Consider the following 22644-nt stretch of genomic DNA (forward strand, 5'->3'; position numbering starts at 1 on the left):
CGGCCACCATTATCGAGATACTAGCGCGAGCAAAATTCGCATATGTCAATTCACTTCAAACCCACTTTTCACTATGAATTTTTCGATAAATCTACTCCTTCATATTGAAAATTTAAGAAAAACTATGATGAGGTTCTGCATCAATCGGTCATGATTACTTTCAACTAAAACGGGGTGCAACACTATTTTTCAAGTTAATGATTCTTTTATTGTATATGTTCTTTCGCATTTGTGAGACTAAAATAATTTCATATAAAACCGCAAAAACAGCTTCAACATCACAATTCATAGTTTGTTACAAATGTATTTTATTTTATAACATATTTATAGACTGTCTATGTCGGTAGGGGATTCCCTATAGCAGCTGTCAATCATTCATAATTGTTTTTTATATGTTGGTTCTTTACTGAGGATGTCCATTAGCTACCATAACCTAATACCTGTTGGTTTACCAGAGTGGCTGGCATAAAATTTAAATTCTAGTAAGGCTTGGCATTTTCTATTCAATACAAAATTCAGTTATCACTAACTGACTGTGAGTATAAAACTGCTGATGCTTAGAAGATGAATAAATAATCTCATTGGTTATAAGTGACCTTTCATGAAACCCAAATCATTCATGAAAATTAGTAATGTACAAAAATTCCAATAATGAGCATCCAACACCAGGCATACTAGGAAAAAAGCTAAATGTTTTTTCATTGTTTCACTTTATCAAAAATATTGTTATTTTTATATGTAACTGACTTCAACTGTTGGGGAAATGTGAGGAAAATGATGAATATAAAAAAAAAATATAAGTGATATCTTTCATTTTCCATTAATTACAATAAATTTCTCTCATATTTTATTATTTATATATGAAAATTTATTCACAATAATTTTATTTATATAGTTCATTCTCTCGCTAACTTTCGTAATTGTAAAGCCCCGTTTGCTTTATTTCTTATAGACTTTTTTGTATTCTTAATCTTTTATTAATTTTCCTCCATCTTCTGGAATACAATAAAACTTTTTCATTCTCTTAACATCTCCTCTTTAACAAATTATTTTAAATTCTGTGTTAATTTAAATATTGTTACTCTAAAGCACTCTGTTAAAAGAAATCAACATTATTTACAGTTTCAGTTTTCCTGGTACTTATTTTTCAATGATTTCTTTATCCCTTGGTTTATTTTTGACACTGTACCAGTGTCAATGTCAGTGTTTTTCTTAAGAAAAACAGTATTCCATTCCTAAAATTGTATGCCCTGTAGAATTATCTGACTGCATCATATACCATTCACCCAGACCCCCACTGTAGGGATAGTGGTGGCAATCCTTTACTTGGGTGAGTAGATAATATTTCTGATATTAATTGATTTGTGATGTTGCTACTTCAGATTCAAGTAGCTAGCCAAAAGTAGAACTTTTAATGGATTTGAACCCCCTGCATGTTACCGTTTGTACTTTTTTCTTGAGGATAAAGAATACAGAACTCTCTCAGGAAGGGTCAGACTGAAATTGAACTGATGTAAGTGCCTAAATGTAATTGTGTTTGTATCCCTTACATAATACAATTTTTAAGTAAATTATATTTTGAGATTTATAATAAGATGGATATTTTACATACAAAACAATAAAATAAACCTTACAGTGATGTAACTGTCAAAAGGCTGAAACGCCACATCCAGAAGAGAATGACGCTAGATTACTTAGGAAAAAAATTAGAATATAAAGGACATATACTGAGGGATAATTTACCTATAGGAGGAAAAGTAGATTGACCAACGCTGAAATTGACATGTTGCAAAATATACATTTTTCCAATGGCACATGTCAAAGAATTACGATTCTAACTAATGAGATCTGTTGGAGTTTTATCTTTTTTTTAGGATTGGAACAATATATGCTTTCTTCCACTGCCAAGTTCCATCCCATCATATCTGATAATCTGATTTTGTTTGGTGAATCTTATTAGACCGTCTTCAGATTAACAGCGTAATATGGAAACAAAGTTTGTACGCCCACTATCTTCCAAATGTCTGCTGTAGTAGTATTTCTGCTAGTGTACAACAAGTATTGTTGTCAGAATTGTTTATTAAGTCTTATAAATCTGAGAGTTAAATAAAACATTGGTTAAAGCATCGACACCATTATGGATAACTTCAGTTGTTTCAGGGAGTGAAGCTCATCCAATCTACCTTATCAAACAGTTACCTTTGGAGATGGAATGTACTTTCATTGAAACTGTTTAAATGTTCACCGGAAAATGGTCACTTCTGTGGAAATTTCTAAAATCTAAAAGTATATTTCACTGCCATCGATGCAGTTATAAATGTTAAATTTAACATTTAAATTTAAATGTTAAATGTTTAATTTTTTTTTTTAACAGGACATCAATCCGTATCTGGCATTTAAATAAGTTCAAAGCCATTATTTAATTCAACAAAGTTAGAATTTAAAAGGAACCTTTCCAATACCCCCAAATAAATTTGCGTGCATTAAAGCCACCCATTAGTAGTATGTGTGGGGAAGGTGGTTAATTAATCGCATTATGTCATCCTCCTAATCAAAATTTGACAGATATGCTGCAGATAGTAATCTGTAGCATTTACGTTAATGTTGTTTAAAATCTATAGTGATCGGATTAACGATGCCCCTGATGTATTAAGTGAATGTTTGTCTTCTTTGTAAAGACTTACACGGAATAGGCAGCACCCTATAATCTTGGAATGAATATTTGTCATATTAGGTGGCTTATAGAAATACTTTCTTTCAAAATTCTTTCAAAAAACCTCTGTCTTGTCCTGGTGAGGGCAAAAACTGAATGAGACTGCATTATTTCATTTAAATATAGCTGAGTTATACATATCTTGATTCATTATATCTGACTTGATTCAATATAACAAATCGTATTATGTTCACTCAAAATTTAATCATCATATTCTTTCAAATCTCTATGATGGTTGGATATTTGTAAAATAAATAATCAAATCAATATATGTATATAGTCTTTTTAATTGCAAAATAACATTTTATTAATAAACAATTCTATTTAAATACATTGTATTTCTTTCCTATCATTTACCTTCCTATCATTACTAATAGTAATTGTAAATTTTAACCCATTTCCTATCCGCTTTCTGTTGGAGAGGTGAAGGGGTAATAAAAAAACAAACACGCAGTATTAACACAAATACATTTGTTTACAGTTAATACATTAACTTAATTCAAATTAATTTAAAATTACATTTAATTTCTAATATTCTCTATAATAAACTACTTTTACATGACGAATCGTCCTGTCTTAAGACTGGATAGTCCATTTTGATCTGCAGTGTGTGTTCGTACGACAACCTAGGAGTTTCGTTTGAAAATCCATATAAAAGTTCGAAAATTTGTTTTATTTTTTTTCTTACTTGAACAAAAGTTTATCAAATGTATTCTTACATACACACATCGGCACACATAAAACTTTAGTATTTCAGTTTTCGTAATTAAGGAATGAAAAATATCTAAGATTACAAAAGTACGGAAGGGATAAATATATATATATTTTTTTACAAAGAACAATGGGCGTACTAGAAATTCTTAAAAGTTGAATGATTGAGGTACTTGGATATAAATTCAAAAACGTGGTATATTTCATTGAGTTAAATAAGAGTCCACTAATATTATTAGTATGCGCCTAATGGGATCCTAGACATTGGAGGATGCAGTACACTCCCTTCGCCGAGGGAGTCGCACGTGCTAGCGATAAGCGGAAAGAAGAATGGTAGGTGGATTTAGGTTTTATCGACTCTTGTTCGCTTTCGCCATTTTCTTTGTCTTTCATCGCGTTAATATTCTTAAATTTTTAATAGCAAGTTTTTTTTAGCCTCTTTCTACATCGATTTGCCCCAACACCTCTTCATTTGTCACTTTATCCACCCACCTGATTTTTAACATTCTCTTAAAGCATCACATTTCAAAAGCTTTTAACACTCAGATCGTCCAAGTTTCACTTACATATAAAAGCTACGTTCCAAACATACTCTGAAAAATGTTTTCCTGACTTGACTGAAAGCTCATTTCTCCTGTGATTTATATCGCTTCCCAAATAACAAAATTCTATCTCAATAGTATTTTCTCTTCCTATTTTTATATTCAGTGGTCCATCTACTTTATTTCTACTATATTTCATTACTTTTATTTTGTTCTTGTTTTTTTTTTTCATGGAGTAGTTCTTGCAAAGGACTTCATCCATGCCATTCATTGTTTCTTCGAAATCTTTTCTGTCTCGGCTAGAATTAATATATCACCAGCAAATTGTTACTTTATCATCAGAAAATCTTAGCATTTTTAACTTTTCATCTTGCACTGTTACTGTGGATCTAAATTGTTCTTAACATCATTAACAGCTAGTTTCATGTAAAAATTAAAAATTAGCGGAGATAGGGAACATCTTTGTCAGACTCCGTTTTTTATTATTGCTCTTTGATTATTACTGTTGCACTTTGGTTCCTGTAAATGTCAGCATTTGTTCTATCGCTATACTTGAACCCTAAATGTTTTAAAATGCTAACATTTTATGTATGTTAGCATACATAAAATCTTATCTTCCTTCTACTATTAATCTGAGGCCTAAAATTGCTTCCCTTATCCCTATACTTTTCCTGAAACCAAATTGGTCTTCTAACAGTTCTTCCACTCTCCTCTCAATTCTTTACAAAACTGTAGTTAGATTTTTTATGCGTGAGTAGTTAAGATAATTGTTCTGTATTCTTACATTTTTCTGCTCCTGCTTTCTTTGGCATCGTGATAACACTCTTTTTTAAGTCTGATGGAATTTCCCCTTTTTAGTAAATATTGCACACTAGTTAATATTTATCGTTTCCTCACCTACACTGCGCAGTAATTCTGCAGTATCCGGTTTACTCAAGGATTAAGGCCTTTCTTCCATTCAAATGTTTAAATGATATTAAATTCAGATGTCAGTATTGTAACTCCCTTTTCATTCTCTTCACCTTCCTCTTCTTGCTCTGTAACACCAGTTTCTAATTCATTTCCTCCGTATAACTCTTCATTATATTCCACCCACCTATCAATCTATTGTTTCGTATTATAAATCTGTTTACAATCTTTATTTAACACGTTAGATTTTAACTTATGTACCACAAAATTCTCCTTAATTTTCCTGTGTACTCCGTCTATTTTACCAATGATCATTTCTATTCCCGTATCTGAACACTTTTCTTCATTCCACTTTTCTTTCGCTAATTTGCACTTCCTGTTTATAATATTTCTTAACTGTCGATAGTTCCTTCCATCATCACTAGCATTCTTATACTTTCTACGTTCATCCATCAGCTGCAATATATCCTCTGATATCCAAGATTTTCTACCGGTTCTCTTTGTTCCGCCTAGGTTCGCTTTTGCTGATTTAAGAATTTCCTTTTTAACATTCTCCTATTCTTCTATATTTTCTACCTCATCTTTTTTACTCAGAGCTCTTTTGATGTCCTCAAAGATCTTCTTTATCTCCTCTTCCTCAAGCTTCTCTAAATTTCACCGATTCATCGCACACATTTTCGTTAGGATTTTAAATCCCAATCTACATTTCATTATCACTAAATTATGGTCGCTATCAATGTCTGCTCTTGGATTGCTCTGGTCAACGAGTTTTTTCAAAGCTTTTGCTTAACCATGATATAATCTATCTGATACCGTTTAGTATTGCCTGGCATTTTCCAAGAATGGTTATTCTTCTATTATGTTTTTTAAACTGGGTGTTGGCAATTAGTAAATTATACTTTGTACAAAACTGAATGAGTCGATCCCCTCCGTTTTTGTCCATCCCGTATTCATCCACAATATTTTCATTCCTTGCCTTTTCCAATGCTAGCATCAAATCTCCAACTATTATTAAATTTTCATTTCCTTCTATGTGTTTAATTGTTTCATCAATTTCTTCGTATACACACTACTCATCATTATGAGCACTTGTAGGCATGTAGATGTTAATAATCGTTGTCGGCTTAGGTTTTGATTTTATCTTGATTACAATGATTCTATTGTTAAGCTTTTTGAAATACTCTGCTCTCTTACCTATCTTGTTCATTACAAAACCTACTCCTACCTGCCCTTTATTTGACGCTGAGTTAATTATTCTAAAATAACCTGACCATAAGTCGTTTCCTCTTCCCACTGAAACTTGGTAATATATATATATAAAAGTTGATATAGATATATTACATCTATGTCAATAAAAATTTGAATATAGATATATTTATAAAAGTTGTAAAGGGAAAATATATTGAGCAAAACACTACTGACGTAACAATTGTTTGTTAGCATTTGAATACTCAAAACCTGATATCAAAGTTTTGATATTTCATAAAAAATAAAATTGTAAACTATTACAATTAAATCAATTTTTAATAACAGGAATATTTTTAACTGTTATTTTTATAACAATAGATATTATATTGTAATACGGTAATTATTTTTTTACATGTTCAAATTGGATTCGTTAAGTATAATTACGAGTCTAATTTTAATAATTTTTTTTTTGCAATATCTTTCATTTTTCAGGCTATAATTAAAAAATAAGTGTAAAATATATTTTATGTATCGAAATTTTCAGCAAAACTAAAATGGAAAGAGATTTGATTAAATTAGGTTCTTCTTTTTCTATCTGCACTCTAATAATATTTTTAAATGTCCACATTTTTTTAATTAAATGTGTCGAGGGTTAATACATATATAAATAAATAAAATGCTATATATATATATATATTATAATATTGTTAAAATACCATCGAAACTTAACTGCAACGTTTCTTTTTTATTTACGTTTGTTCAATAAACTAAATACCATTTTTTAATTGAATCTTCCAATAAAAAAATTTATTTTGATTTAAGTAATCATTTTCTTAAATATATTTGTTTTAGTTATGAACTAGATATGATGATACTGAATACGATATAGAAGTAATTTTTCACACCCGATGTAAAATTATTATTTATATGTATAGATAGAGATACATAATGATATCTAAAATGGAAACGGCAAAGCGTTTAAACATTTAACTTTAATTAAAATTTTTCCTTTTGTAATATGTTCGTGAAAAATAGTACATTAGTATCATTAATTTTTCCAAAATCACTTGTTTTAGTTTTTCAGACACTAATGATATTCTGTGTGAACCATAAATTAATGGTTGATATTTAAAACAACAATTCAGTCTAAACTGAAGAAAAAAAAATATGCCAAATATTTATTTTTTTGTAAAGTAGCTTATGACAGACAATCCACTTACCAACGATTATTATTATTCTACATTACAGCATACTGCTTTTTATAAATAATCAGGCTTTGTCCATCATATCCAAATTCACACATATAGACTACCATTAGTACCTGAAAAAAACTAAAGCAAGTGATTTTGTTAAATTAGGGCATCAGCATGATGTTGCCAGGTTTTGAAGTAGTACCAACATATTAGATAGAAGAAATATTTATTGAACAGATGATTTAAAAATATATTCAATATTAAAGATAATAAGAAAGTGAAATTGCAAATAAGTGTTACGTACGTTTAATTTTGAGATCCTCGTAGGCTGAGTATGGTGACCTTGACTGGATAGCTTCTCCTCCAATCTGGTCCAGACCAATCCCCTACCTAACGCGACCCTACCGTTATCACACCCAAAGTTCTTCCACCCAGTGGCCCTCCTGGCGCCCGTCAGATGTGTACATCCCTCATCCCAACGAAACTCTATCCCATTCAGCAGCATTTCCCTCTACCTACCACACATCTAGCACACTTTGGATGAGCCGCTTCCCCCACCCAACGGCTCCTGACCGATACCCCACCAAACACGCCCCCTGGCACCTGTCAGATGTGTACATCCCACATCCCTCATCCCAACGAAACTCTATCCCGTTCAGCAGCGTCTTCCTCTACCTACCGCACATCAAGCACACTTTGGATTAGCCGCTTCACCCACCCAACGGGTCCTGACCGATACCCCACCAAACACGCCCCCTGGCGACTGAGATGTGTACATCCCACATCCCTCATCCCAACGAAACTCTATTCCGTTCGGAAGCGTCTCCCTCTACCTACCGCACATCTAGCATAATTTGCATGAGCCGTTTCCCCCAACATACACGCCCCGACTAATATTACACCCAACGCGCTTCCACCCAGTGGCCCTCCTGGCGCCCGTCGGATGTGTACATCTCTCATCCCAACGAAACTCTATCCCGTTCGGCAGAGTTTCCCTCTACCTACCGCACATCTAGCACACTTTGGATGAGCCGCTTCCCCCACCCAACGCATCCCGACCGATACCCCACCTAACACGCCCCGACTAATACTGTACCCAACGCCCTTCCACCCAGTGGCACTCCTAGCGCCCGTCGGATGTGTACATCCCCCATCCCAACGAAACTATATCCCGTTCGGCAGTGTTTCCCTCTAACATCTAGCACACTTTGGATTAGCCGCTTCCCCCACCCAACGCGTCCGGACCGATACCCCACGTAACGCGCCCCGACTAATACCACAGCCACCGCCCTTCCACCCAGCGGCCCTCCTGGCGCCCGTCGGATATGTAGATCCCCCATGCCAACGAAACTATCCCGTTCGGCAGCGTTTCCCTCTACCTACCGCACATCTAGCACACTTTGGATGAGCCGCTTCCCCCACCCAACACGTCCGGACCGATACCCCACCTAACGCGCCCCGACTAATACCACACCCACCGCCCTTCCACCCAGCGGCCCTCCTGGCGCCCGTCGGATGTGTAGATCCCCCATGCCAACGAAACTCTATCCCGTTCGGCAGCGTTTCCCTCTACCTACCGCACATCTAGCACACTTTGGATGAGCCGCTTCCCCCACCCAACGCGTCCCGACCGATACCCCACCTAACACGCCCCGACTAATACTGTACAGCGACACTCCTAGCGCCCGTCGGATGTGTACGTCCCATATCCCAACGAAACTCTATCCCGTTCGGCAGCGTTTCCCTCTAGCTACCGCACATCTAGCACATTTTGGATGAGCCGCTTCCCCCACCCAACGCGTCCGGACCGATACCCCACCTAACACGCCCCAACTAATACAACACCCACCGCCCTTCCACCCAGCGGCCCTCCTGGCGCCCGTCGGATGTGTACATCCCCCATCCTAACGAAACTCTATCCCGTTCGGCAGCGTCTCCCTCTACCTTCCGCACATCTAGCATACTTTGGATGAGACGTTTCCCCCACTTAACACGCCCCGACTAATACTACACCCAACGCCCTTCCACCCAGTGGCACTCCTTGCGCCCGTCGGATGTGTACGTCCCCCATCCCAACAAAACTATATCCCGTTCGGCAGCGTTTCCCTCTACCTACCGCACATCTAGCACACTTTGGATGAGCCGCTTCCCCGAACCAACGCGTCCCGACCGATACCCCACCTAACACGCCCCGACAAATACCACACCCACCGCCCTTCCACCCAGCGGCACTCCTAGCGCCCGTCGGATGTGTACATCCCCGATCCCAACGAAACTCTATCCCGTTCGGCAGCGTTTCCCTCTACCTACCGCACATCTAGCACACTTTGGATGAGCCGCTTCCCCCACCGAACGCGTCCGGACCGATACCCCACCTAACACGCCCCGACTAATACCACACCCACCGCCCTTCCACCCTGCGGCCCTCCTAGCGCCCGTCGGATGTGTACGTCCCCCATCCCAACGAAACTATATCCCGTTCGGCAGCGTTTCGCTCTAACTACCGCACATCTAGCACACTTTGGATTAGCCGCTATCCCCACCCAACGGCTCCTGACCGATACCCCACCAAACACGCCCCCTGGCGCCTGTCGGATGTGTACATCCCACATCCCTCATCCCAACGAAACTCTATCCCGTTCGGCAGCGTTTCCCTCTACCTATCTCACATCTAGCACACTTTGGATGAACCGGATCCCCCACTCAACGCGCCACGTCCGATACCCCACCCAACGTCCCATGACTGGTATTCCACTCAAGGCCTCACACAACGACCCTCCTGGTGCCCGTTAGATGTATAGTATTTCCATCCCGACAACTCTCTACCCCGTTCCGCGAAGATTCATCTCCGATTACAGAACACGCTGATCTCCACTCCCTTCTGCGGCGTCTCATCTTCGCTGAACTCCCGGCGTTTCCTTTCTGCGGACACAACTCCTGAAAGAAGCCATATATATATATGAAAGCTTAATATTCCGTTATCATAGGTACAAAAATTTTATCACATTTTATTTCAATTTTATCTTATGTTTAGGATATAAAAAATTCGATTGTATTTTAAAATCTGCATCTTAATTATATTTTATGTGTAATTAGGGCATCAGCATGATGTGGCCAGATTTTAAAGTTGTACCAAAGAAATATTTCTTGAAGAGATAAAATTGAAAAATATATTCAATAGTAAAGATAATCAAAATGTCTAGATCTAATATTAATACAAATATATACATTGAAAATAAATGTTACGTACGTTGAAATTTGAAATCCTCGTAGGCTGAATATGGTAACCTTCACTGGAGTGTTTCGCCTCCAATCTGCGTCCAAACTGATACCCCATCTAACGCGCCCGACCGATACCATATCCAACGCCCTTCCACTCAGCAGCCATCATGGCGTCCGTCGGATGTGTACATCCCTCATCCCAACGAAATTCTATAAGACGATTCCTGTGCTAAGCCCATCAGGGCTATAAACGGGGAGGGGGTGGTAACCGCCACCCCCTTCACAATTTGAGAGTCTTCCTCTACGGGGGTTGGGATGATAGATCTCGCTGAATTCTCCGGCGTTTCCTCTCTGTTGATATAACTCCCTGAAAATAAACCATAAAAATACATGAAAGCTTAATATTCCGTTATCAGAGGTACAAAAATTTTATTATACTTTATTTCAATTATCTTACGTTTAGTATATAAAAGATTCGATGGTATTTTAAATTTTCATACTGCATCTTAATTAGATTTATTACACATACGTATATAATTATCGTTTGAAAAAAAATTATAAAAATTAGGTTTAAGAAAATGATTAATTTATAATATAAAATAAAAATAAATATTCCTGTAAATTATTAAAAATTGATTTAATTTATTTTTGTTTTTAAAAATATATTGTGAATATCAATTAATTTATTACACTTAATTAAATATGTAAATAATAATTCGTTTATTTAACTTTTCAATATATCACGAGATATCAAGTTTTAAGTATTCAAATGCTAACAACCAATTGATATATGACAAGGTTGTGGTGTAATATTTTACCATTTCAACTATTATTAATATTATAATATATATTATTAATATATATATATATATATATATATATATATATATATATATATATATATATATATTTATATTGAAAATGTATATTAATAAATGAGAAAAAATATATAATAAATAACATCGTTTTACAAATATAACACGACCAATGAAGTCTAACTAAATTAATTTTACGGCGTTGTATAAGAGTAAACTTGATATAGTTTTTGTTTTTTATCTGAAAAAAATCGAATGAACCTCCAGGTCCAAGAACTGTATTCGTGTAGTTTTCACACCAAAACTACACGAATACTGGGGGTTCACACGAATACTAAACCAACGCTCATAAAACGAACATTCGATGACGAAAGACACTTTTTTAATTTTAAGTGCAGCTTTGTTAAATAATTAAATAATAAAAAGTAATAAATCAGTAAATTTTGTCACCAAAACTTGTAGAGAATTCAATTCTGAGAAAACTGATGTAATAAAACCTGTGAAAAACAAAAAAAGTCAACTTTTATTATTAAAAACAAAACTTAGCAGAAAAATGTTAGCAAATGTTTAACAAATTCTTATCATTTTTTGTACAATAAGTTTAGACTTTCGAAAAATTAAAATAATAATAATAATAATTCTTTTAAAAAATACACATTGTGTTTTATACTGCATTCATTAACAATAAATATTCGAAGATTCTACCATTGACATCAATGCACTTTTCAACACGTTTCCTTACATCCTCTAATATTTATAAATAAAACTAAACCGCCAAGATTAAGTAATCATAATTTATAACAATGAATAATTTTCAAATTAATTTCAAAGCATACTGTTATGTATAAAGTATATATTTAAGCACATAAAACACACACGCACACACACACACACACACACACACACACACATGTACGTTAGAAGATATAATTTAGCAAATGCAAGCATTATTACTAGTATGTATTCCTGGATTAGTAGTAATTCTAAGAAATATTATGTTGAAGTCATTGTTACATTATTTTATTCAGTTGCTTAATACGTACGTATGTTAGCTGTACACCTAACATAGTTCATTAGAATCTTGTAGTTGGAAGGTATATCCAATATAATGTAGAAAGAATATCTGTATATGAAATAATTATTTTATATGTATAATAAAACAAGTTTTTTTAAAAGTATTTACCGCTAAGAAATAACTTAACTGACGCAGTCGGTAGGATGTCTTCAAGGAGTTAATAGACATAATTTTTCATCGCTTTCCATAGTTCGTGAAACAACAAACAACGAGAATAAAATCATATCATTCTAAGAGTGCAATGAATAAGTGAATATTATTCAAAATAATTTTATTTTTTTGTATGTGTTATATTTTTTATAAAGTAATTTTTATAAAGTACTTTTATAAAGTACTTTTATAAAGTAAATTTATTAAAAGGTGAAGAAAAAAATTACATCAGTGTGAATCAGTAAAAATTAAAGTAGTAAAAAAATAGTGTAAGATCGCAAAATAATTTTATGGTAATTAGAAAAATATTAATATAAAATTTAAATTCTATTATTAGTCGCTTTTACTTTGTGTAATTTTTGTGCGAAAGAAATGTTATTCAGACAAAATGACGAGAACAGTGTCGAGAATACCAATATTTTGGCGTGATCCCTGAATACTAAGGTGATCCCACTTTATTAAATCGATTTATTGCTATTTTGCTAAGATCTGTAACAAGATTTTATATAAACGGTAACCCAGATTTTCAGAATGAACAATCGCCTGTTTTAAAATTAGTTGAAATAGAGACAAGTGATATTGAATGTTTATTTAGGTAAAGGTGATTGTTTCAGATTAAATTTAGAAATGGCAAAATTACAACAAGAAACGAGCAAAACACCTTTTAATTTTTACGAAAAGGTCTAAAAATGATTAAATTTTCAAACAGAGAACCTCTAATAGCAAATGCTTTATGGGAATATGTTAAGAAAATTAGCTTTATGAGTCTTAAGAGGTTTGCAGAACCGGTAGGTTGACTTATACGTATTAAAAATCGCAGTTCACTTAAAGATGCTGTAAGCATGTTAAATAAGTAAATGTGATTTTAATAGCAATAATAATTTGTAAGAAAACGTACTGCAATCAAAAACCAAAATAATGTTAGATTTAACCGATACCGAATCCCGCAAAAATATATAATTCGAATCAAATTAGATTTCAAAAAATTCAATACCCAGAAATTATCTTATAGAAATCCCAATTCCTTTGTAAGATTGCAGTTTAAAAATTACAAAAAAATTTCAACGGACGACTACTCTTTCAAAATACAACCCGAACCACAGACCTCAGTTTAAAAGGACTCAAGAAATATACACGAGTATTACAAATAACCTAAATTATATCAAATGCCAGGAAATAATATTAGTAACGCACGAGCGACAAATCTTGTGAAAACAAAAATTTATAGAATTAAATTTTGTAGAATTAAATTCATAAACAATAGATGGTAAATTTCCGCTTCCGAATATAACAAACATTTTAGACGGGCTGGTTAGGAAAAACCCAATATTTTAGTACGTTGGAACTCGCCACAGCATTTCATCAGGTAGAGGTGGACCAGTAGCATAGAGAAAAAAGCGTTCTCCATAAAAACAGGACACTATGAATTTTTAAGGATGCCATTTGAATTAAAAAATAGCTTACCAACCTTCCAACAAATTACGACTAATGTACTACGCGGAATTAAAAAAATTAAATTTGTCTTGTTTATCTTTAAGGTATTATTTATTCGACTAGTTCAAAGGAATAAAAAAAGTTTTAGATTTCGATGGGCAAATTTCAAAATTCAATTAGATAAAACAGAATTTTTACGAAAAGTGGTCCCTGTTTAGGACATCTTGTGACAGCAGATGGAGTTAAATCAAATCCGGATAAGGTCAATGTAATTAAACGTTATCCGATACCAAGGACCGCTAAAGAAATTAAAAAGATTTTTAGCTTTATTATATTATAGAAAATTTATAAAAAATTCTGCTAATATACGAGTAACAAAATCACTAACTAAATGTTTAAAAAAGAACGTGAAATGTACATTGAGAACCCAAATTATATAAAATGTTTTGAAATGTGTAAAAATATTTTGTCAAATGAGCCGATACTCCGATATATTTTATTAACCTCCCCACAGATGCCAACAATTTTGCTATCGTGCAAAATTTAACTGTTAATCAATCCATAAAGACGGCACAGATCTACCCATTGCATATGCAAGTCGGACCCTCAGTGATACTGAAATAAATTATTCCACCATAGAAAAGGAATTACTGTAGTTTGGGTGACCAAATATTTTCCTCCATTTCTTCAAAATTTTAAGTATTAACCGATCATAAATAGCAATGGCTATTTTCTATTAAGGAACCAAACTCCAAACTTTTAAGATGACGATTAAAATTAGAAGAATTTGATTAAAAAATAGTTTACAAAAAAGAAAAGAAAAATTAAAATGCCAATTTATCAAGAATGCAATTAAATATAAATAAAAAATCAAATAAAAATTTTGAAACCGTGCCAGTAGATACAGATGAAAGAGACAAAATTATTAATGAACTGTTAGTTTATATTTTCCAAAACTATGAGTATATGACCGGTCGGTGAGTATAAGAAACCTATCGACAAATTAAACAAAAATATTTTACCTCGAATTTAAAATACATATTCAAAATTATATAAATGTGAAATTCATTTAAAACCAAAATATGAAAGAATGCCTTTAAATTTAGAGATTAATTTGACTCCTACAGCATCTAAACTACTGCAAATAGTTCATATCGCAGTCTTTTTTGAAAATTTGTGTCAATTGCAGATAGTTTTTTTAGGTATGCACAAGTATATCGGATACAGGATCGCAAGCGATCAAAGTAGCCGATAAATTATTAAATTAATTTACATATCACAGAATCCTTTAAACAATTAATTCTAATAACGGTACCGAATTTAATAATAGTATAATTAAAGAATTAATGCAGACATACAAAATTAAAATACATTTTACAAGCATACAACATCCACCGTCTAACGGATATGTGAGAGATTTCATTCTACACAAGTAGAACATATTAGACTTTTTAATAACCAACCAGAATTTAAAAAGGCTATTAACATATGCAGTTATCAGGTACAACAGCAGTATTCATTCCGTTATCAAAAATTAACACCGTTTGAATTTTTTTTATGGACATAATCCAAATTCATTATTATAAGCACATATGAGGCAATAAGCACGTAGGTAATAAACGATTACGTTAATAATAACGAACATGTAAAGGAAACTAATGAAAAATCAAAATTAAAGATCAAGAAAAAATAAAGAAGATTTATTGGAAATACCACCAGATGTTTATATCAAGACTGCCCATAAACAAAGTAAAACAAAAAATAACTTCGATAAAAAAGTCAGTTCGGTAAATAAACAATGAAATACAGCAGAAATAGAAGCAAGAAGTAGTACAAAAAGTAAAATACATTTGTCAACAATTAAATGACCTTGAAAGATTAAACAGATATAAAAGAAAAAACTTTCCTCCATTACAGAAAATAATCCTTATTTAAATTTTGTTCCAGGCAATCCTTCCTGTTCCTAAAAGGAATTCATCCCGGAGCAGCTAAAACAAATAACTATTAATTTGGAAATAGTCCCGACAGAATTAATTTCTGCCAAATTGGAAGCCTCTACTATACATTTATTCATTATTATAGTTTAAAGTATTTACTCGTTTATAAAATTTTAATAATATTTATGAATATGTATTAAATCGTTTTAATAATTATAATTAAACGATCTTATAATTATGATAAAAATGAAGTAAAAATGAAGATTTTGTGGCATAGTAGTCACAACTCTAGAGATGTAATTAATTATTTTAATTTTATTAATCAAACGAAAAAGTTGATAAATGAAAAGTTAGAAAAAATAGTCTTGTTAAATAATAAATTAAAAATAAAAGTGGAATTGTTAATGGTCTCGGTTCAGTTGTTAAATTCTTTACTATTAATTTAGATGAAAAAAGTGAAATTTTAAATTATAAGGAAACAATAACGAAAACACTTCGAGGAATACACCTTATTAATCTTAATAATAGCAAAATTATATATAGAAATAAACCCTCTACAGTATGCAAGTGAAAGTCGCAGGCATCCAAAATTTTTGGATAATAATGAATTAAATTTTGATGAGGCTCAACACAGAATTTTCTGTAAACATAAAAACATTAGATTTAGATAAAAGTAATTTGAATAATTTGTCGTCAGTCAGAAAACAAACAATTGTTACGATTTTATTATCGTATTTAATTTTAGTAATTATTATTGTTTATGTAATGTATTGTAAAACATTTAAACAAAGACAATCTGAGCCTGCTAATCTGCAGCGTCCGGAAATTTTATTTGCGGTAGGAGGAGTAAGAATGTATTAGTGTATATAAGTATTATTACAGGTATGTATTCCTGGAATAGCAGTTATTCAAAGAAATATTTTGTTTTTTATGTAATTTTTCTTTAGTCTTGGACTCACTTCGTTAGAATGAAAATCTATCATAGTATTAAAGTTTTTAACTCGCTCTGTTAGAACGAACATCTAACATTACTTACAATAAAGTCTTGAACTTGGTCGGCTGGATTCAAGTACTCTTGTACTCATTTTATTATATAAAGAATATCTATATGTAAAATAATAATATATAATTAATATTTAAACTTTTTAATTTTAACACCAGATACCAGTATTCTTTGGTTCTGGGGTTTCAATTAACCACACACCTCAAGAACGGTCGGTCTGAGGTTGTTCAAGACACATTTACTGGTCCAGTTACACTGTTAAGTTGCTGACTGCTAATTTTTGATGCGACTATAAATAAAAGTATTAAAAACAGTCTACTTAACATGAAAATATTATCTGAAAAAACCAATTTAAAATATCTAAAAAAAATTTAAAAACTAAAATTAAGGGAATTTTAATATATATATATTTAATAAATTTAAATAAAAATATAAAGACAATCATGTCAAAGATAGAATTTTTTTATAAATTTAAAAAGACGAACTATATTTTCACATTTACCTTATTTTACGCCCAGTATCCAAAATATAAAATAATTATATACCTCTATCCACAGTTAACTAACCGTGTTTATTTTCAATATTTCTCCAAATTATGTCCTCACGTCTTCTACTTTCAAAATTGTATAATGAATATGAATGTTTATTTTTTAATCGTACTTTCTGAACGGTTGCTATGAAACAGAAATCGTTGTAAATGGATTTAATGTTACTTTAATTTTTAACTTCGTACACTTCTTTAATTACTTGCTTTTATAATCGCTAATGATATACTTTTTCCAAATATTGAAAACTTTGGACTAGATCAGTACCCAAAAAAGGTTTTTAAATAACATTTAAAAATGATTATTATTTATATAAAAAAATTTCAAATGTCGATTTGGATACATTTTTCTAGATAAAGTACATCATACAAAATATCAAATTACTCTATCATTATAGAAGAGTAGATGACTACGCGATTATCTCTTATCTTTGATACCGAAAAAGATTTTTTTTAAATCTATCCGAAAAGATACCTATTTTAGACAAATGCACTTGTATATATTGGTTATACAATTAATAAATATACTATTAGATTTTTTTGGCTAAAGTACATTAAATTCTGCTATATTAACGTTTACTAAAAAATGTTAAAATTAAGTATTTAATTTTTTGATCCATATTTAGTTTGATGCATATTGAATTGGATTTATTTTCCCAAAAGTAGAGAAGAAATAAATGAAGCAAGAAAAGTGATTAATTCGTTTTAAAATCCCTACCGTTATAAGGAGAATGTAAGTTCATAAAAATTTACAAAATCTGTTGAATGATCTGTTAGCACGCTGGCTTGTAAATCAACCAGTCTTAGGTTTAGTTCCTGGCCAGGGTCTGATATTTTTTCACCTATAATTTCACACACCGCATATATTTTTCTTCTTAAAATATATGCGTTGCTTATCTTAAATCATAAAAAAAAATTAAAAATTAAAGTGCAATAAATAACCGTTGAGGATTATTATTTAAATAGCCAAATATGTTACTATCTATGTAACTTTCCCTTTTAAAATTTTTCAAAAATATTAATGTGCTTTCTATAAAATATATGCTTGTCAGATAACTTATTAGCTAGCCTCAGCCTTAGTTTTTTTAGAAATCCATTTATTGTCAGCTTTTTTCCCCCTCAAAACCCTCTGTCATATCAATTAGGTAGGAAGGTTTCTTCTTTTTAATTATTTTTGATTATATTCTTTTACTTCATGCGTAATTGGTTTATGTCTTCTACTCATTGACATTACAGTTCTTCTTTTTCGTATTTTATCCTCCATTATTTTTATGGATTTCTGTAATAGCTGTATTTCTGAACGTTCGGCTTTATGTAGCAGGCATTTCAGCGATTAGCCATATTGTGATATCGCTAAATATTACTGTTAACTTATTTACCTAATTTTATGATTACATTTTGTTCTTTGGGTGAAATTCTTTTTGACTAAAAAATAAAAAAATTTGCTTTTTCACCAAAAAAAATTTTCATTGTAAAAGTGTTAGCGAATGAATCTTTTTATCAACCCCCAAAAAAAATTTAGTTGAAAGTTGAAAATAGGCCCAAAAACCAATTGCTTGTCCTCACTTACAGTGTGGAAGTATCCGAAAAACAATCGTTTGCCCTTTTTTTTCTTGAGGGGTTTCATTAGAGATGTACCGCATTTGCCTGCTAACCTTGTTGAGCTAAGACTTCGAATTAAAGCCACAGTTGCAGAGGTAACGCCCGACTTCCGGGCCACAGTCTGGAATGAAATCGACTTCAGGTGGGATGTATATTGCATTACAAATGTAAGCCGTATCAAATCAAAGTGAATATCGGGTGACAAACTTGATACGTATTTCTATGAAACGAGACCTCAACCGAATCTGTAAGTTATCTCAATAAACTTTTATATGCTTTTAAAGTTGTGAATCCTTTTTGAATCGCCCGATATTTTCAACGACTCTTTTGTCGCGGCATAAATGTAATTAAATGTGTGCTTGTCACGGTCTTAGCTATTGTTTAAAATATAGCGATGCTTGTCTTAGCATTATTCATATATTGTTTAAAATTTATTTCAGAAGTTTTTACTTTTAATACTGAAATTTATATACATAATTAATTTTAACTTGTTTGTTGTTAAGATACGTTACTGTGTATATTATTTATGTATTACGTCTAACTGTATTATTGTAGTTTTTTAAGTTATTCTTTATTCATTCATTAACACACAGACATGAACAGGACACATTAACCGTCACCAACAGATGAACTATGTATTCAACATTACAGTGTAATAAAGGATAAATTAATGCGATCAGTTTTATTAATTAATTGTAAATCGGCGACATATTGTTGAACTGATGTAACAAAATGTTATGTGAATCAACCCAGGTAATAACACCTTTTCAGTTTTTGGGCGTACAGTTTTCATTGTTCTCCTATTCAAGTTTGTTGATATATTCAAAAAGATGACACATTCATTTAATTACAACTATATATATGATACAATCTCAATGTTTACTGACCATTACCGGTAATGGTATGCGGTAGGCATTATACTGAACTGATCGATGTAGATAAATGGATAACAAGATTATAATATTTACAGTGCATTTACTAAGCTAAGTCCTGTGCTAAGTCCCATATGTTCATATTTAACAGCCAATTGAAAGTCAGTTATGGAAAATCTTTGCATTTTATAAGGTAGGTTTGCACATTTAACGAATTAGCAACGATTAATTTTTATAAATATTTAATAACGTTAATTAATGTTTTTATAGTCATTAAGAAGATTGTTTAAAAAATAATAAAAATTACGTTGACTTTATAAAAAATAAACTGCCGGCCTTCGTGGAGCGAGTGGTAGCGTCTCGGCCTTTCGTCCGGAGGTCTCGGGTTCGAATTCCGGTCAGACATGACATTTTCATACACGCTAAAAATCATTCATCTCATCCTATGAAACCTTACCTAACGGTGGTCCCGGAGGTTAAAAAAAAAGTAAAATTAGGTTCTGTCTATATTTAGTCAGATGGCACAGGCTACAGTAACATGTTTTAATCTTTCCTCAACAAGAAAAATGAAACCTTCATTTTTCCGTGTGTATTCCGTCGGATGGCGCAAGCTATTAGAGTTCAGAAAATACTAGGAAAAGTTATTAGAAAAAAGCTTTTCAGTAAATTATAAATAAAATTTTACATATATATATATATATATATATTTTATCTGTGGGTGAAATATATGAATAATTAATGATTAATTAATTAATTTTTTGTGTATTATTATGTTGAAGGTAATCACAGTAAAATTACAGGTGAATTATAATCGGCTGGTTTACGATTATGTACTCGTATTTTCTAAATAAAATTCTATATGCGTAATTTTCTATTACTAAAAACAACGTTGCCACTTTTCTTCTGATTGGGAAAAATCTTTGGATCCGAGGTAAAATTTTAATTTACCGTTAACATTTTTTTTTAATAATTCCAATGAGAAATTTTTTAATTTACAAGCTGGATTTACCGTAAAATACATAGTAAAATACGGGTTTGAGATGCCCCCCAAAATTACAACAAATAATCAACAATCAAATGAAGTTTGAACCTGAGGGTCTCTTTTCACGGGTTTATTCGATACATTAAAGAACGGCTACTCACAATGATGAATGTGTGTTCACGTTAAATTTACATGTTAAAACAGTTCATTTATTGAAAAATTCATGGTAAATATATGTTTAAGGTGTTTTATTCATTGAATAGTTTGATGCTGTCATAGGGATCCCCGACACTGTTAATAATGATTTTTCAACTTCAAAGGGAACCGCTGTTTTACTATTATATTCTCATCGAATCCGATCTTACATCGTGAAATTTAACTGCTATCACCATTATTAAGTGTAAATTTTATTATGATGTTTGGTCATCATTACTTTCAGCGATAGTGTAATATATCATTGATTATTTTTTAATGTAAACAATAATCATTATTAAATGTCTATAATGTCAGTTTAAACTTCAAAATAATTGTTAGTTCTTTATTAACTATTCATCACATCGTAAATAAAATAAAGGGCGTATCTCAAAAACGGTGCGTCCTAGGCCAATTATAACGCAATTTAGAAAGGGAACTTTGCAATTCCCTGGAACTATAGCCGGTAGTTTCATGCATCTAGATCCATTATTAGAATCATAACTTTCATAGAAAGCAAAGTGAAGTTTGAACCCGAGGTTTTTGTATTACTTGAAAATTACTAAAAGATTATCGTTAAAATAAATGTAATAATTTTTTATTATAGAAACCACCAAAGTAGAATAAATTAAAATGCGCCTCGAATCTATCGGATGCTAAAAATTGATTATTTCTTAAAACATTAAAATAAATATATTCCTACACATACACAACTTCTTTCTTAAAATAAATTACGTATTAAGGACCGGATAATAGAGTGTAACGTAGACAAACTGCTCCTATTTCGATGTAAATATTGAACTGTTATTTTGGTTAAAATAAGTAAAGTATATCCTTTAACCGAGTTTTTTAATTATAGAGCCTAGAATCACTGAAGATGAAAATATTCAATGCAATACAATACAAGGTGCCACGACTCTATCGAATAATCGGATATTAAAAATGAAATATGTGAAATAAAAATATTAATATGTACGTAACCGCTTTAAAAAATAAATTAAGTAACAATTACCGGAAAATCGACTCTTACGTAGATATTAATTTCAAAATATATACATTTTGATTGAAATATTTAATCGTTATTTTCGTTAATGTAAATTAAATATTTTTTCAGCAAGTAAATTAATGCAACATATATTTTTTAATAAAAAGCTTGGAATCACTGAAGAGGAGCTTACTTCAGTGTAATGTACTACAAGATATCACAACCATATCGGATAAAATACGATAAAAATAAATTATTTTCGTTAAATATGTAAAATAAATATATATATATTTATTCATATTATATATTTAAATTAAAAAATAATATATATATATATATACGATGTAAGACTCGAACCGATGTTCCTTCCCTTTGTAAGATCCAATTATTTCATTAATTAAATGTTTATTTGGATATAACTCTGGACCCAATGAAAATAAGTACCACTTAGGATATATCATTAAAAAGCTCTCAAGGAGAGCTTATTACTGCAATTAATAAAAACTCCAAAATTCTAACTTTGTGGGTTTATGGACTTTTTTGGTTCAGTCGATTGCAATTAAAAGGAGAGGTGC

General features: G+C 31.9%; 1 long non-coding RNA gene across 1 annotated transcript in view; it reads right to left on the minus strand.

Moving 5' to 3' along the window:
* LOC142320900 (uncharacterized) overlaps positions 1–7922 on the minus strand; it is a 192877-nt gene extending 184955 nt beyond the window's left edge. The window contains exon 1 of the long non-coding RNA XR_012755504.1: positions 7561–7922. This is a non-coding gene — a long non-coding RNA (uncharacterized LOC142320900). The remainder of the gene's footprint in view (positions 1–7560) is intronic.
* Positions 7923–22644: the final 14722 nt, after the last annotated feature.

This window comes from Lycorma delicatula, chromosome 3 (genome assembly GCF_047948215.1).
Source record: "Lycorma delicatula isolate Av1 chromosome 3, ASM4794821v1, whole genome shotgun sequence".
In the NCBI taxonomy this organism is placed as follows: domain Eukaryota; kingdom Metazoa; phylum Arthropoda; class Insecta; order Hemiptera; family Fulgoridae; genus Lycorma; species Lycorma delicatula.